This window comes from Uloborus diversus, chromosome 1 (assembly GCF_026930045.1).
Source record: "Uloborus diversus isolate 005 chromosome 1, Udiv.v.3.1, whole genome shotgun sequence".
In the NCBI taxonomy this organism is placed as follows: domain Eukaryota; kingdom Metazoa; phylum Arthropoda; class Arachnida; order Araneae; family Uloboridae; genus Uloborus; species Uloborus diversus.
This window is the reverse complement of record NC_072731.1, coordinates 182,069,444-182,086,620: the sequence shown is the minus strand read 5'-3', so window position 1 is coordinate 182,086,620 and position 17,177 is coordinate 182,069,444. Positions and strand designations below refer to the sequence as shown.

At 33.2% G+C, this 17,177-nt stretch overlaps 1 long non-coding RNA gene across 1 annotated transcript in view; it reads right to left on the bottom strand.

Moving 5' to 3' along the window:
- LOC129233814 (uncharacterized) overlaps positions 1-17,177 on the bottom strand; it is a 91,338-nt gene that overhangs the window by 48,011 nt on the left and 26,150 nt on the right. The window contains exon 2 of the long non-coding RNA XR_008581492.1: positions 8,219-8,272. This is a non-coding gene — a long non-coding RNA (uncharacterized LOC129233814). The remainder of the gene's footprint in view (positions 1-8,218; positions 8,273-17,177) is intronic.

Sequence of the window (17,177 nt, the reverse complement as noted above, 5' to 3'; positions counted from 1 at the left end):
AAAAATGTAAAATATAACTTTTTATACCCCCCCCCCCCCCTTTATAGGTCCCCTTAGATATATTTAGGGAAATTTTCCCCATTGAAAAATCATTCCAGCAGAAAAATTTTGACATTAGTACGACCAATATTCACCGAGCTATAAAACGCAGAGTTTTGTGACTTACACCACTTTACACTCGCCATCAATACCACCTTTTGGAGGAAAATATAGCAGTTGACAAGGGTTTAAAACTATATGTGTGCATATAGCGTGACTTTTCAAATTGTTCGAGGTTTTGTAGTGCGTTTTTGCGTAGCATGGCATAACATTTGAATTTATTTTGAAATAGCAATGAAAAATTTAAATACTTAGTTTTATAACTTCGACAACCTGACTTTCCTCTGAAAGGGCTATAAGTTCCAATCACATCTTTTTGTATGGTCCCTTAAAACGTTAAACTCAAATATCTCCTTGAGTTTTGGTCGCACAAGTGTCAAGTTTTTTGCGACAGTAATATTTTGCAATGGAGTTTAATTTCTCCAAATATAAGTTAGGGGACATAGGACCCGTATAAAAGGTTAAATTTTGTATTTTCTGACTCATTTCTATTTTTGCTTCAAGTTTTCAATATCTTAACTCTGCATTTTGAACATTTTTGCAATTGGAAGTATGCATCTGGATTAACGGTAGCAAAAACAGAGGTCTTGCAGGTTAAAGCGGAACACCCTGTATAGTCGATAAATGCATCTGCAACAATAACTGTGAGTGCAGAGGTAAATACAAAATAAGTATCGAAGTCCCGATAAAAAATTATTTTCGTGGCTATTCTGAGGTCACGCACTTTTTCTCTCGCATATCACGTATCATGAAACAAAAGTCATGATTAAAAAAAAAGGGGGGGGTTAGAACTTGCTAAGAAATATTCACTGAAGAAATGCACTATGGTTGGAGCAAACCTAACCTGGCAGCACTGTGAAGGCTACGCCGATCTTAATCACATCGTTACGATGCTGCCAGCTTAGGTTTGCCCCAACTATAGTTATTCCCCAAAAGAAGTCAACAGTAAATTGAACTCAATTTCTTTGAGCGAAATTCGAAAGATATTTCTTTTACGGCAAGCTCTAAAAAATGTTTATCTCAACTATGCCTCAAAGGAAATACAAAAATCAGCATTAACGGTATTTCCTAAGAATACGTCGGGGAGGAGGGGGGGCATTTATAGTTAAAAAAACAGTAGTTTTCCTTTTTTAACACGCTTTTATTAGCTTCACTTGTATGTTTGTGAGTAACTCTCCTTTGGACTAAGAGCTAGTGGCTTATTACTGTTAGTATATTCCACCACTTTATGAGAGTTCGTGGCCGAGCGGTCTAAGGCGCGGGTCTTCGCTGACGTCCACCTCCGGGAATCATTGGGCGTACGTTCTAATCCCGTTCACACCGAAATTAAATTTATAATCTTGCAACTATATTTTGGCCCACTTTTTGTGATCGGATTCTTTTGAAATTTGGAATGCAACCTCAGACCCGATGACAATGCAATATTCTATAATCAAATTAATTTATTAACGATAAGTTATTACTTTATTCTAATTAATACGCTTTTATTAGCTTAACGTGTATGTTTGTGGGTATGTCTGTGAGTCCAACTTTCCTTTGGACAAATAGCCAGTGGCTTATTAGAATTACTTAATAACGTACAAATCAGAGCTGCGGAGTGTAACAATGTTCGCACATGAATTTACCAGAAAGCATTCAAAATGTCTGATGCAAATAATGCAATAGAATACTAAGATACATTCCATTATAAAAATCGAACACACGCACAAAGATTTCATTTAAGAGTTACAAGTGTCAGCAATATTTAGTATCTAAATCTTATTTGAAAATAAAATAACAGTTTAAAAACTAAAAAAACTCTTTTGTTGAAAATGAACTAAAAAGGTAAAAATAATCTTTTGATGACAAGTATATAAAGTAATTACCCAAACATTTAATTTTACTGTAATAAAAAAAAAGGGTAAGAGGCTTCTTATCGGTTATCTTAAATTTCTTCCACTTGTTATCCATGCAAAAATGTAAATAGGCAGCCCCCCCCCCCACGCTCTTTTTCTATTACAGTAAAAAATAAGTGTTTGGTCAGTTACTTTATATACTTGTCATCCAAAGATAATTTTTAACTTTTTAGTTCATTTTGCTACTAAAGGGCGTTTTTTTAGGTATTTAAACTATTATTTTTTTATATTCAGATCAGGCTCATATTTTGAACATTCTTCAACTTCTTTCGCGTTCCATTTGCTTTTAATCACATATGGACGATATCTGATGGATGATTGCTACACTTTTATTGATGTCACTAGGATACCTTTCCCGAAGAATATGGTATCAACCTCGAGAACCGACGCAATCCGTTCGGCCATTGTTCCATTCAAGTTGTTACTTGCCGGCATCGCAGCTCTTTCACACAAGAAACAAAGATGTCATCAAAGTTCTTTTATCGCAAAGCAAGACAAAGCTGTAACTCGATCCAACAAAAGGATTCCAATTCGCACATCAATGTTTATTATCTACGGATAACTCACCTCAATGATAAATCGTATGAAGTGACCTTTTATGTCACTTTCTTTTCAAATGCTTAAAGGTCGTTTTTCCTTTTTTTTTTTTTTTCCTTCAGTTCAATGAATTTTTCTATAGATTTCGAAAAGAATTTTTGATGACCAAAAAGATATGATAAATAATATTTTAAAAAACAGGACACTATAAATTAAAAAACAAAAACTTTCATTTTCCTTAGATTCAACAATGAGGTCGTTTCCAAAATTTTAAAGCATTTTTTTTTTCTGAAACAGCATGCTTAAAAACATAAGATCTGACAATTTTTTTTAATGAAGTTTAATATTTTTAAAAAAATTACTTAAATCAGTGTGCTTTCATTGTCTATGCTTCCATCGATGACATCACAAATGATGAAATGCCACTTAGTTTTGCCATTCACAGAGCATAATATTTAATTCGCAGCTTTACTCACCCGTATTGGCAACGGTATGGTTGATAGCAAGCGTAGAGCGCAATTTTAATGCGTTTCTTGATTATCATAACGTGGAAACACGGAAGAAAGATGCGCAAAAGAGCATCATTTGTGACGTCATCAAGACCACGCCTTGTTTGAAAAATCGGACATTTAAGAAAATTAATTAAAAAATAACTGTTGGGGAAAATGAAAATATTTTTTGGATCCATGTTATTATTATTATTTTTTTTTTTTTTTGCTTATTCTATCAATTTCAGTGACTAAAGTACTACTTTTGACTGAAGGAAACAACCCCATTAAATTACGTGCATATGAGGTTTACCCCCCGTTTCGCCGACATTTAAAATTTCCTACCCACTTACATTTTTCCAAAGGTAAGATTGAAACTAAAAAACAGGGAGAAGGAAATTTCGTGTCGGCAAAACGGCGGGTACACCGCATATGAGGCACATCCTGATGTCTTGTAGATACCTCATATCTATATATATAAAAATGGAGTTTGGTAAATTTGTTCCCTAAGATCTCAGAAACTACCCGGCAGATTTGGCTGAAACTTTCACCGTTTGTTCTTTTCGGTACTGGGGAGGTTTGTAGACCAGTTCGAAAAAAATCCGATTGATAGTTCCTTTTTTATTTTAATTAGTCCAAATTTTCGCATAAGTGCCCCAATATGACGGTGAAAAAATACTTGCACATATTAAAATTATGTGTCCATCGAAAGCGCTAATTTTTCTGCTGAAGATGGCATCTGTTAAAAAGTTCTAAGTTGTATGAAAAACGAGTTATGAGCTTTTTTTTTCCATGTTCGAAGGCTTTCCTCAACCCAATTCATTATTTAGAGTATCATCTCAACTCCCAGTTGATAGTTAGAATTGTTTTACTGTTCAAAATTTTTGCTTTTCATGTGACTGTTCGAGGCTTTTCTCAAGTCAAATCTTAAAGTAACGTTTTTTCACAAGATTGGCTGATAATAAATGGAGTTGGCTGATTATTTTCCATTTAAATGGAACTTTAATGAAATTATTGTTCTGTTTTTATTATTTGTGCTGATCAGACACTTACTCATTATCCAATCTACCAGTAGAAATCTCGCCAAACTCTTTGCAAAGATTTCAGTAGCTTATGCGAATACATTTGGCAATTTTTTCAACTGTCGCTGTTTTTGAAGCCAATGTTTCTCAGCTTTTACCATGTAAACAAAATATCGCCATAGAAAGAATCTTTAAAACTTTTCTCAAGATGTAAAATAATCCACCATAAACTAAATTAGGCAAATCCATTAAAGAGCACAAAAACTTCCATAAATTTTTCTTTTTGCACATTTTCAAACAATCGCCAAATTTTACTACTCATTTTGGAGACATTTTGGATGAAAATGTTTAGCTCCATGTTACGGTGACTAGAAGTATCTCAGTAACGAAAATTAGTAACATATCGTTTTACAAAGAAAGGAAAGTAGGGGGAGCATTATCGAAGGTATCCCAAAGCGATTCCTGCAAATTTGGTAAAATCGCACCAAGAGCCCACAATGATTGAAATTTCCCAAAATAACTAAAGCAAATGTTAAGGGAATTACGGGCGGCTACATTTCTTTAAACGCTTCGTACTTCAATAGCCATACAGAGAAGGTTTTAGACTCCATGCTAAAAAAAATATTAACAGATAAAGCTTTTCAAACATGAGGAGATTAATTTCATATTTTGGAAATTTTTATATGCTTAAATATCGTGCTTTCGTTTCTAAGTCAATACTATTTTGTTCTTAGTAAGTATTTCTATTTTAGTTTTATAAGTAAGGAAGAAGCTAGATTTTTAATCACGTCAAAAAATGTGTTTTAAATTCTTTCACTTATAACAGAAAACAAATGCAAGTAAGGATTGTTTCTCATAATTATTACTGACCCGGGCAACGCCGGGTATTTTTGCTAGTCTAATATAAATTCGCTACAAAAAAAAAAAATAATAATAAAAAGAATAAAAACAAGATACAAATACAAGTTTTGCAACTATTTTATGAACAAAATTCAGAGACTTAAAAAAAAAAAATCTTGAACAGCCAACTTCCCCAAATTACTGCCTGTGAACCATATGCTGCCCGCTACACTAAACCGTGTGGCTCGATGTTTTGCTCTATTACAACCCGAAAATCTCAGTGCCGAGTAGAAGGCCATCCAACTTCTTCTCCATTTAACCGCTGCCGAACCTTCTCTTTATGTTGTTATTTAGGTTTCCTAGATACAGGTAATTAGGCATCAAGTTAATATTTAGAGCCAAATTTTCAGAAATAAGCATCTTGTTATTTAGATACATCAGGGGCGTAGACAGAAATTTTGGGTCCCGTCACAAATGACGGACCCCCTCCATATTGTTTACGCCTTCGTTCCTACATATATTTCACGTTGCATTTTAAAATTCTCGGGCCCCCTTCTGGCTTAGGCCCGAGCCAACAGATCTCTCAGCTCCCCCCACCCCGTGCACGCCCTTGGGTATATCGGCAATTAATCCCAATGTTACAAACTTAAGCTCGAATTTTCAAAAATAGGCTTCTTGAAAATAGATAATAACTTCGTGTCAAGTAATGCTAAAAGCCTTTTTTTTTTTTTTTTTTGGTGTAATTTTCCCCTCCTTTTCCATTTTCTTACGCTATTGAGAATTTTTTTTAAATATTTTGAAATGTTATATTTGCGTTCTGGCTCGCAAGATTCTTCTTAATGTGAGGCACGGCTATTTAGTAAGAAAAGGGTGTGCACCACTGTTATAGAATAAAAAAGAAATAATATGATGAACCTTCTGTTTCGTCACATGAATCTTCTTTTTGTTCATGGTCTAAGATCCGACTTATGTTGACCTATCCTGATCGAGTTTCCTCGTAAGTTATGCATAAAATTTAGCTAAAAATATTATAAACACGATAATGTAGCGTTATCTAAGCAAAAGTGGTCAAATCATAGGTTTGTCACTATTTGAAGTTTCAATAATTTAGTAATTCTGCAGGCATCTTCAAATTTTGCAGGAATGGGGAAAACTTTGGCAATTTTTTTTAAATGGAAGTAAATCGTTTTGTACTGTCACTGATATGCAGATATATTTTCAATAGATATCTGCGACTCCGCCTTACTGATATAAATATCAGAAAGTATATGTGGATATCGATTGCGGATCTATCTTCAGAATAACAATATTCCGTATATTTTGATGTTTGGACAATGTCAACCGATTTGAGCTGAAAAACATAATATCTTCTATTACGTTGAGAGCGATTTGTCATAGAATTTATAGGTGCGGTACGAAGAAAGAACAAAGATCCCAATCAAACCTCAAAGGGGCTGTTCCAACAAGAAAAAGCGCTTCGTCCACAGACCGTAACGGTAAAAAAGAAATTTAACTTTTTATTTTCTTTTGTAACTTAATTTTAGAGAAATATAGGGACATAACAAAACGGAGGTAGGTTAACCTACCCTCATCAAGTTTCTTAATAAGTTATTGATAACGAGCTGATGTGTGCATCACATGACTTCCTTTTACACCAATTTAATGCTATTTCCCTATTATTGCAATTTTAATGGGATTCTCTCTCTAACTCTTTAAATATCACTAGCAATGGCCACATTGAAAGCAGATTTAAAAAAAAAAAAAAAAATCGCCAAATTTTTCGCCAAGTTGGCGACAAAACTTGGCAACCAAAAGACTGGCGATATATCGCCAAGTGACCGCCAAATTATAACACCACTTGAGTTTGCATCGAAATTAACAATGATTTCCCCCCAAAAAAGTGCAAAAGACCCCTTTAGAAACACCCGAATGCAACCAAAATAGGAGGTGCACAACTAGACCCCACTACGAGTCTATGTACCAAATTTCAACTTTCTAGGACATACCATTTTTGAGTTATGCGAGATACATACGCACATACGCACATACGCACATACGCACATACACACATACGCACATACATACAGACGTCACGAGAAAAGTCGTTGTAATTACCTCGGTGATGGTCAAAATGGATATTTCGCGTGTCTATACATTCTTAGGCACTTTTCCGCATGTGGTCGAATCGAAAAAAAATCTCAACATTCATTTGGGGGTGAGCAAAATGGAAATTAAGGGCGATTTTTGAGTGAAAATTTTTTCGCGAATACAATACTTCCTTTTTTGTAAAAGGAAGTAAAAATGTAGATATAAATATAAAACACGATGGTATAGAGTTGTCTAAGCAAAAGTGGTCCAATCATAAGATTGTCGCGATTTAAAAGGTGATACGCACGTGATAGCTATATCTGACTTAATTGTTTCTCCACTCTTCGACTGCTTTTACCATTAATGTAAGGTGTCAATTTAATATTAAAAAAAATCTTCTGAAATTTTTGGTCAATGTTGAAAAGAAGAATTATTTATTCACACATTGATTAATGCGTCAAGTGTACTTATGCTTCCATAATTCTTTCTTAAATATAAAGAAAAACAAGCATGTGGTAAACAAAAGCTTTTAAAACCGAGTTTAAACTCACAACTAGAATCAAGGAAGAATTCGAAAACCTAATTTATTATTTGAAAAGTTTCGAAAGCCCGAAATCAAATCTTTGCTTTCTGAAGTTAAGTTTTGAAATTAATTTTGTTAACTTTAACGAACAAAAATAAGTTGGGGTCTTTGTGACTCTGAAGTAGAAGCTTTGCTTTGAATGCCGGAGGTCGTGAGTTCGATTCCTACCGGAGCCCTGGGTATTATTTCCTATTTGTGCTGTATATATTTATTATTTTGTCTTGTATGTTAATAAAGAAGTCTAACCTCTCGAAACAATGCACCACATATCTTAGATGTGATGATTTACCATGACACGACAACAGCAACAACAAAAATAGCTTTTTATTACTATTTGTTTTTGGAAACGGAAAAGTTTGGTTAAAAAAAAGTTCTGATTTTCCTTCCTTCAATTGTAGCATTTTAAATCATTATGCATGAAACAGACGTAGCAACATTTTTAGATTATATTCTATTCTGTACACGAAAAGACATTGCTCACACAGAACTGATATATTCATAAATGTCATTCTTTTAGAAAAAAAATACCCAGAAAACCTGTTTCCATAAAACACATTGTCCCTAATTAATTCTTAACTGCAACCATGCAGTATTATTCTCAAACATTCTACGATAAAGCAGAACATCCAATTACATCACATAAAAAAGTTTAAATTTCTTACTTACCCTTAGGTGACAACCATGCAAGCGAAATTCAAAAGGGATGGAATTTCGTTAATCCTATAAAAAGAAACAAAATGTCTATACTTGAACGATTTCAGACATTTTAAACAACATCTTAAATAAGAAGTAGATTGATTCAATAAATTTAAAGGGAAGCAGTTTGTATTTGACAATTTGTTTCGTATTTGACATTATTTTTCATCGAAATATCGTTTATAACAACCAATAAGTGACGTATATTTTTTAAATGCATCAGTGTTAAAAATTTTATACAACTGTTTTGAGTAGAATTCAGCTCTGTTTCTGGAGAATCCCTTCCCCTCCCCCTCCAATGTCAACACAAAACACGAAAACAACAATGATTTAGTTAAAAAATTTTCTTTCACATTCTGGAGTTATGGGAAAAAAATTAAAAGCACTACAACACTGATAATGGGGTCGTTTTTCAAAATTTTAAAAGTATTTTTTTCTGAAAGAGCATGCTTAAAAACATAACATCTAACCATGTTTTAAATAATTTGTTTATGTTTGATATTTTTAAAAAATTACTTAAATCGGTGCGCTTTCATTGTTTACGCTTCTGTCGTGTGACGTCAGAAATGATGAAATGCCATTTTGTGTTGCCATTCACAGCTCAAAATATTTAATCCGCATCTTTACTCACGTGTATTGGCAACGATATGGTTGATAGCAAGCGTAGAGCGCAATTTTAATTCGCTTCTTGATTACCATAACGTGGAAACGCAGTGAAAAATGCGCCAAAGGACATCATTTGTGACTTCATAAAGACCACGCATTGTTTTCAAAATCGGACATTAAAAAACAAATTTAAAAATAACTGTTGGGAAAATGAAAGTATTTTCTGAGACCATGTTGTTATTTTTACTCATTCTATCAATTTCAGTGACTAAAAAGTAATACTTTTGACTGAAGAAAACAACTCCATTATGTTAACCCACTGAAAATGCCTCAAACTGTTGTGTGTGTGTGTGATTGCACTTCTCATCTAATTTTTAAACACCAAAAAATAACGTTGTTCGAATCAGAATGGTAGAGAATGGTTTAGAAATTACTAGGCCTGGCGACACATTGGTGACAATTTCTCCACCATTTAGTGATATCTGAAAAAAATTTAGTGACAAGTATGAGAGTTTGTCAATATTTGTTACATTTCTATAGCTTCAATTTGAACTAATTTTGAATTTTTCCATTGATAATCTCTGTAAAGATGTGCTCCCCGCCGAGTTCCTAAGAACTGTAGTAATTGCATCCCAATTTACTTCACTGTTTAAAAATTTTTAACTCATTTTTGCAACTTTTATTCAGTGAATTTGTCGGTTAAGAATAGTTAATTAATGAAATTTTAAAATTATATTTCTCAATAGCTTATTGATGAAGCCAATATATTTCATAGCCTAAAAGGAATGTCTTTTCATAAAAGATCTAAACTGCGCAGAAAAAGAAAATGTCTAGGGCTAAAAAATCATTTAAAAAGTGTTATGCTAAAAATCCAACTAAAAGGACGCTTAATGAATATCATCCATAAAGTAGAAAAACAAAGAAGTTATCTTTCGTAATCGAAAAAAAGAAAAAAGCTTAACAAGAAAACATTGAACGCTTTAAAAATACTTCATATTCGTTTAAGTTTATTTCGCCCTTTCAGTGCGTTCGCGTTTTACTACTTCTCATCGATTTCTGCTAATATTGCTTCAAAACACTATTACGAAAGCGATAAGAAGGAGTGAAAAATTCATTATCTCTTTGTTGCTTTTGGCCCTTTAGGGTTTAAGCAAGAGCAAAAACGTCAAGCTAAAACTTTATGAATGCATTTTTTATGGCCTATGTCCTCCCTTCTTTGGAGGCGTTGGATCGTGGCTTATTTTCATAGGAATAGTCGAATCTAATAAGAAGAAGAATGTGAAATTAAATACTCTTCAAAAGAATTAGCAATTTTTTTTACAAGCTTTCACTTCTTTTCAGCACGCTGAAGTTGTATCGACAATGATTATTTTTCTAAATTAATTACTTACTATTTATTGACACATAAAACCCAATATTTAAGACATTATTGATTCATTTTTATATTTGCTTAATTATTTTTATTCATCTCCTAATTTTATTTGTTTTTTTAGCTTAATTTCCCGTAAAAGTAAAAGAAAGAAGAAAAAATCAGGAAAGAAGGCTCAATATATCTTTAAAATATCGCTTAAAACAAAAACAAAGAAGAAAAAGTTTAAAAAAAAAAAAAATTAAATAATCAAAAAATATCGAAAAATTTATGAAGGATTTTGAGATAAGGAAAATGTATGTCTGTCGGTCTGCTGCTCTCCTCTAATCACTTTCTGGTGAACAGCCCGATGCGAACTAACTTTTTGACTTCCTTTTACAAAAAAGGAAGTATTGCATACGCAAAAAAATTTTCACTCAAAAATCGACCTTAATTTCCATTTTACTCACCCTCGAATGAATGTTGTTTTTTTTTTTTTTTTTCCGACTCGACCACACGTGGATAAGTGCCTAAGAACGTATAGACACGCGAAATATCCATTTTGACGATTCCCGAGCTAATTACAACGAGTTTTCTCGTGACCTCTGTATGTGCGTATGTGCGTATGTATGTCGCATAACTCAAGAACGGTATGCCCTAGAAAGTTGAAATTTGGTACGTAGACTCCGAGTGGGGTCTAGTTGTGCACCTCTCCTTTTGGCTGCATTCGAGTGTTTCTAAAGTGGTCTTTTGCCCCTTTTTGAAGGAAATCATTGATAATTTCGATGTAAACTCAAGTGGCGTTATAATTTTCCGGAAACTTGGCGATATATCGCCAGTCTTTTGGTCGCCAAGTTTTGTCGCCAACTTGGCAACAAATTTGGCGATTTTTTTTAAAATCTGATTTTAATTTAGCCACTGTTGGTGATACTTAGAGAGTAAACTATTGAATCACATTAATATTGCCAATGAGAAGAAAATTACATTAAATTGGAGTAAAAGGAAGTCGTGTGATGCACACATCAGCTCGTTTCTTCAAAAAATCTCAGCAAGAACATTTCATTCCCACATTTCCCTTTTTGATTTGAACAATATTTCGCTCAATTTCGAACAGTTAAAAAAAAAAAAATAACATTAGCGCCTACTTAAAGCAAATATAGATCTCGATCCTAAAGACGGATTTACTTCATGCAAACTTTGATGGAAGAATCTCTTAATGAAGATTTGGCTATTTTAAAGGTATTTTTCGAACAATCCAAAAAAAAAAAAATTATATTTTTAATAACACATTTTAAAGGAATAACTTCTAACTTGTGAACACATAAATACTGCACTCATTTTCATTATTAACAAACAGATTATTTATGTGGCGTACGAGAAGTCACACAGAGTCTAAATCAGATTTTTCTACAAGCCAATTGGAAACAAAATACTTTTGTAAAAAAATTTTACAAAAGCAAATAGAAGGTGATGAAACCTTTTTTTCCAAAAGAATGCTGATATACTATGTTTTTTTATGGAAAAAAAACTACACTGTAACCTTTCAACATGGCAACACGTACTTAATGGGGTCATTTCCAAAATTTTAAAAGTATTTTGTTTCTGAAAGAACATGCTTAAAAAACATAGGATCTGACCATTTTTTAAATAATCTGACTAAGTTTGATATTTAAAAAAAAAATACTTTAATCAGTGAGCTTTCATTGTTTACGCTTCTGCCGATGACACCACAAATGATGAAATACCAGTCATTGATGCCACTCAGAGAGCGCAATATTTAATTCGCTTCTTGATTACCATATTGGGAAAACGCGGTAGACTGATGCGCCAAAGTAAATCATTTGAGACGTCATATTAACCACGCCTTATTTTCACGATCAGACATTAAAAAAATTATTAAAAAATTGAGCGTTGGGAAAATGAAAGTTTTTTCTCACTCCATGTTATTTATTTATTTATTTTTACTTATTCTATCAATTTCAGTGACTAAAAGTAGTACTTTTCACTGAAGGAAACAACCCCATTATTCCTGCATCAGTAATCCATTATTCACGCATTTTATGATTAGTTTGTTTATCTGAGGCTCCATAATGTCGAATAAATACAAAGGTGAATGTCACAATGAGAAAGAAGTGAAGAAATGCGTTTTGAAATTTTTATAACGTAATCCTCTTAAAGTATTTAAAATTTAGTTCTTTTGAACGTTCTTCTTTTCGGTTGGAAAGGATGCTTTGGATTGCACATCGGAAAATACATTTTTCTACAAAATGAATGGGAGAATATGGTTTAGGAAATATATTTTGAAAGACTTTATGTCCTCAGGAAAGATCAGAGCGGGATTAATCCTGCAAAATATAAATGAAAGAAATTTAACTACCTATTAGTCTTCAATTTGAATTAAAGATTTCTTTTTTCTATATTTTAGAAAAACTGGCTAACGAAGCATGTTTAAATTATGATGAAGTGCTCTTAACTGAAAGATTACTTTTGATCGATTATTTGTTACATTTCAATCAAGAATCAAAGCATTTAAACATGGATTTAGAAATAATGAGCTATCATCAGTGTGGAAGAAAAATGTTTTTAAGCAGAGAGGTATTAAAAAACTCAATAGTAGATGAGTGAAATAATGATCATAAAATATATTTAAAAAATCATTTGAATTTTGACGTCCTGTATTCAAATTATGTTTTTCGCAAGTACGAATTGCGATAGGACCCAACAGGTTGACTTTCTTGTTTACTGCGAATGGGATGGAAATGGCCAAGAAATTTGCACCCGTCATATTACGACTGGTGATTTTCTAGAATAGGTAATACGAGGCATATCCATGGAAAATAAATGGTGATTAGGATGTGGTAATAAAAATAAGAATTTTATGGCCGATATTCACCATCACACTTATCATAAAGATTATTTACAGCGTATAGCGTTACGGTGTTTTTATTTCTTATCAATCTTAAATGATGGGAATTAGTAATCTGGATATTTTGTATTTAGGAAAAGTTTTGCTGCTTAAGTTCACTATATAAGTTTTTTTTTTCATGAAAAAAGGTATTTTTATACCCCTGCCACTTTTTTAAAGTAAAAGCTGCTTAAGTTAAGCTTTGAATGAACGCAAGCGATTTGTGACCATGTCGATGAAAATTTGTCCTCTTAGTAGATTTGTCATGGGTATCTAAATAATCATAACAACATCAACTTTGGTAAAGTGATGATAATAAGCAATTCATGATTGCTCAAAAAAATATACGTGTGTAACAGCTTAGTATAATGTGTTTTAGTGTGTAGGTACCAGGAAAATAATCCAATAAAAATATCGAAACTATACTGAAAGAATATCCTCAAAATGTATAGTAGCGAATTCACGGATCGAGTAACACTGACATCACCAACAATGAAACTCGCGCCACGACATGATAATTTTTTAATATTTTTTGGTAATGTTTGACATGCAGGGAAATGCTTTGTTTTGACAAAGCTAAACTGGACCCAGTCATTAACTGTTTCACTCTAAGACTGTCATTTTAGGAGAATGAAGAAACGAAAACGTGGTCAACAATGAACGCTATCTACTGGAGTTTAGGGTTAATCACTGGAATTAGGGTTAAAATTTCAACTATACACTAAACAGGCAATTGCTTCGTTCAAATATAGAAACAATTTTCATCCGTTATACCTTGACGGGCGATTTTCTAGTTGTTATAACAAAGTTACATAAATAACATTTCAATGTCTATGAAAAAGATGTAAGATCAGTTTTTTTTTTACTTTCAGGGAAATATTTTGAAGGGGAAAAATCTAAGTTGTGTAAAGAAAATAAAAAAATGCAACACCTTAATACGTGTCAAACTTTCGACATCAATTTCTTCCAGTCCATTTCTATGTCACTTGCTTTGAAAGCATGTTAAAATATTGTTCAATGTCAGTATAAAGAAAACGAATTGCTACCATACCCTTCTAGTTTGAACCGCTGGAAATTTTTAGAGTTTGTAATTTCTGTCAAAACAATTAGTTTCGTGTTACATGATCTTAACTGCTCTGAATTTCTCGTGATAACAAAAAAAAAAAAAAAAAAATCAGTTTGAAAGACAAGAAAAAAAAAAGTAACTTAAAGAAGTTTTGACGCAAAACTGGCTTAAAATCATTATACTACCAAAGAATATTGCTGCGAAACTTGTAATAACGGCTCTCATTATTGCAAACAGTTTGTTACTTTTCAATGTAGTGATGATTAAAATAAATTTACATTAACTTTGTTGTCAATAAACACTATCGAAAATATTCTTTGCTTGAATCAAATTAACCTTACTCCTCCCTTAAAGTTACTCACTTCATTACAGAATGAAATCGTAATTATTCATCTTCAAAACACTCCTAAATATGTCGACCGATTGGTCAGTTTGATTAAGAATTCCAATCGCTAATTACGCCTACCAATCAAACCCAAGACATAAATGACCCACCGTTTACATGAATTAGACAGTTTGATAGGGATTAATAAATTTCAATGCGGAGTACATGAATGAGACGCGAATACATATTCATCATACTGTGATATTCTATTCTGTTGATCACTTCCATGATGGCTGCAACAGCTGAGAATAATGAATAATTTTAACAATAGTTCAGAGCACTGGTAAAGTCTTGATGTTCTCTGAATGTTTTGTTACCTTCATATAGAAATAACTTTACATAGTATCTGATGAAAATTTCGGGAAAAAATAGTTTTATCTAGATATGTAGCAACAATTCACGAAAATATTTGCATTGGAACGACATTTTTTTCCCGATTGTAATTCCAAAGTAAATAAGGCAGATTTTGCAGGAAATTTACATACTCCAGCTTTGACGCTGAATATGTTGTACCTTCTCGTATGCACAAACTTCAAAGCGAATATATGTCTTAGCTGCACCGAAACGAATGCAGTATGTTGTATGACTCTGATAACAAGATGTCTTATCTTGGACGAATTTCTTTCCGCTCAACGAGGAAATAAGGAAATTCGTGCTTTGGCACAAGGCCATGAAACATTACTGTCATCAAAGCAAATCGGTTTTACTCACCCCTATTTGAACGAAAAGAATCGTTTAATCCTCCCTTAATAGAAGTTCATCAGAGTCAAACAATACAATACGCTTAGGAGTATTTTTCATACCACTCCCCCTCCCCTTGATTTTATTGAAAACAAGTACTCGAAAATAATTTACTAAAGAATTCCATGGGAATTCTGACTTCAGTCCTCCCTAGGCTCCATCTGATGCGTCTTTGATAGAGTTTAAGGCAGAAAATATGTTTCTAAATGTGAAAACTCTGTGAGCTTCAGAGATACAAAGAGAAATCTCTTTGACGCTATTTAGTCCCCAATATGCTTGTTCCGGAAACAAGTATCTGCAATTATTTTGCAATTTTATGCAACACACTAACTCGTTCTCTCACGGACAGTCTCAGTGAAAATGTAACAGTAGTTTCTGCTCCATTATTGGAGCCAAGTGGATGTCTCAGATTACTTTCAAGGAGGGGATCTGAGAAATTTGGGCGATAATCCTGTCATTCGATCTGAATTTTAGCCTCTGTGTATACAGTGGCGGCTAAAATTGTGGACACATTTGAAATGGTTTTTGAAAACTGTGTATGCTTGTAGAAAATATTACGTTTCATAAAATGCAAAGTTTTAAAGAAAATTTAACATTGAATTCAATGCGAAAAAAAAAATAATCAAATATTTGCAATGGAAAAAAATGTTATGTTATGCATAATAAATATGCGAATTGATAAAGTGGTTCGTAATGTCCAGTTTTTTTCGCCAGTCATCGTTCTTGTTCACGGAACCAATCAAATTTTATTAACGACCAGTATGCACGTTTACAGTCGGAATAAGTCATTATATTACAGGGGTGCCCACCTAGAGGGATGGGGGTCATGGCTTCAGACTGCGCATCGACATTTTTAGGGGGGGGGGTCGTTTAGAGAGGTATTTTTCACTTTTTTGGGGGTCTTACTTACAATGGGCAGTCTTCGCGATATTGGGAGGGTGCCCTTTCCCATGGGGAGGGGGGGGGAAGATGGGCATCGCAGTATATTATGCACTGTTCTGTTGAAGGAAGACTCTCTTTTGCAGTCAAACAAAAATTACTGACACTTAAAATATTTGTATCGTAAATATTTATTTATTTATTTATTTTTGTGTTAAATTTCTAAATAAATTATCTTTAAAACGACACACACAAGTTTGTATTCTGTAGAAAGGAACTGGTTTTAAGCGCATGCAAAGTTTAAAAATTTCCAAAAGTGTCTACTGTTTTGGCAACCTCTATACATGCTTTCGACGATAAAATCAGATAATGTCCCATACCACACTTTTTTCCATTTTATTTCTTTTCTTTCCTTTTTCTTTCTTTCATAAAAATTCTTCCATGGAACAATAAAAATGCACGCGTCACAAAGGCACTACCTACTACTAAAAATGCATAACGCAGACACTTTTAGTCTCATCAGAGCAACCGGAGAAAAGTGAACTTTTATAACTTTTTATCTTTAGTTATTATCTCTGGAGCATGCTTTGCATTAATCGTTATAATTATTCTGATAAGACGACTATAAAATGGTCAATGAAGATTTTTTTTCAGCCAGCTACCAGGCAAATGACCAACATTAAAGAAGGAAAAAGAACTCAAGTTGACCCAACGCCAGCCACGTATGTTTAGGGAAATAGATGACTTTTCTGCTGCAACGTTAGGAGCGTACTTAACGCTAATGCACCCTCCTCGTCCACAAAAGCGGAGACATTGACAAATTCCTGGCTCAAAACGTGAGGTCGAGATTTGGACTTTCTTAAAACTTTCCCGGAATCCATTAACCAGGAAATGGGTCTGTGTCGCAAATGGTCTTTTCATTTGAGCAGAATGTACTTGCTTCGAAACCGAAGAAATGGAGGGGATTAAGTTAAGTTTATGTTTTGTTTGTGGATAGTT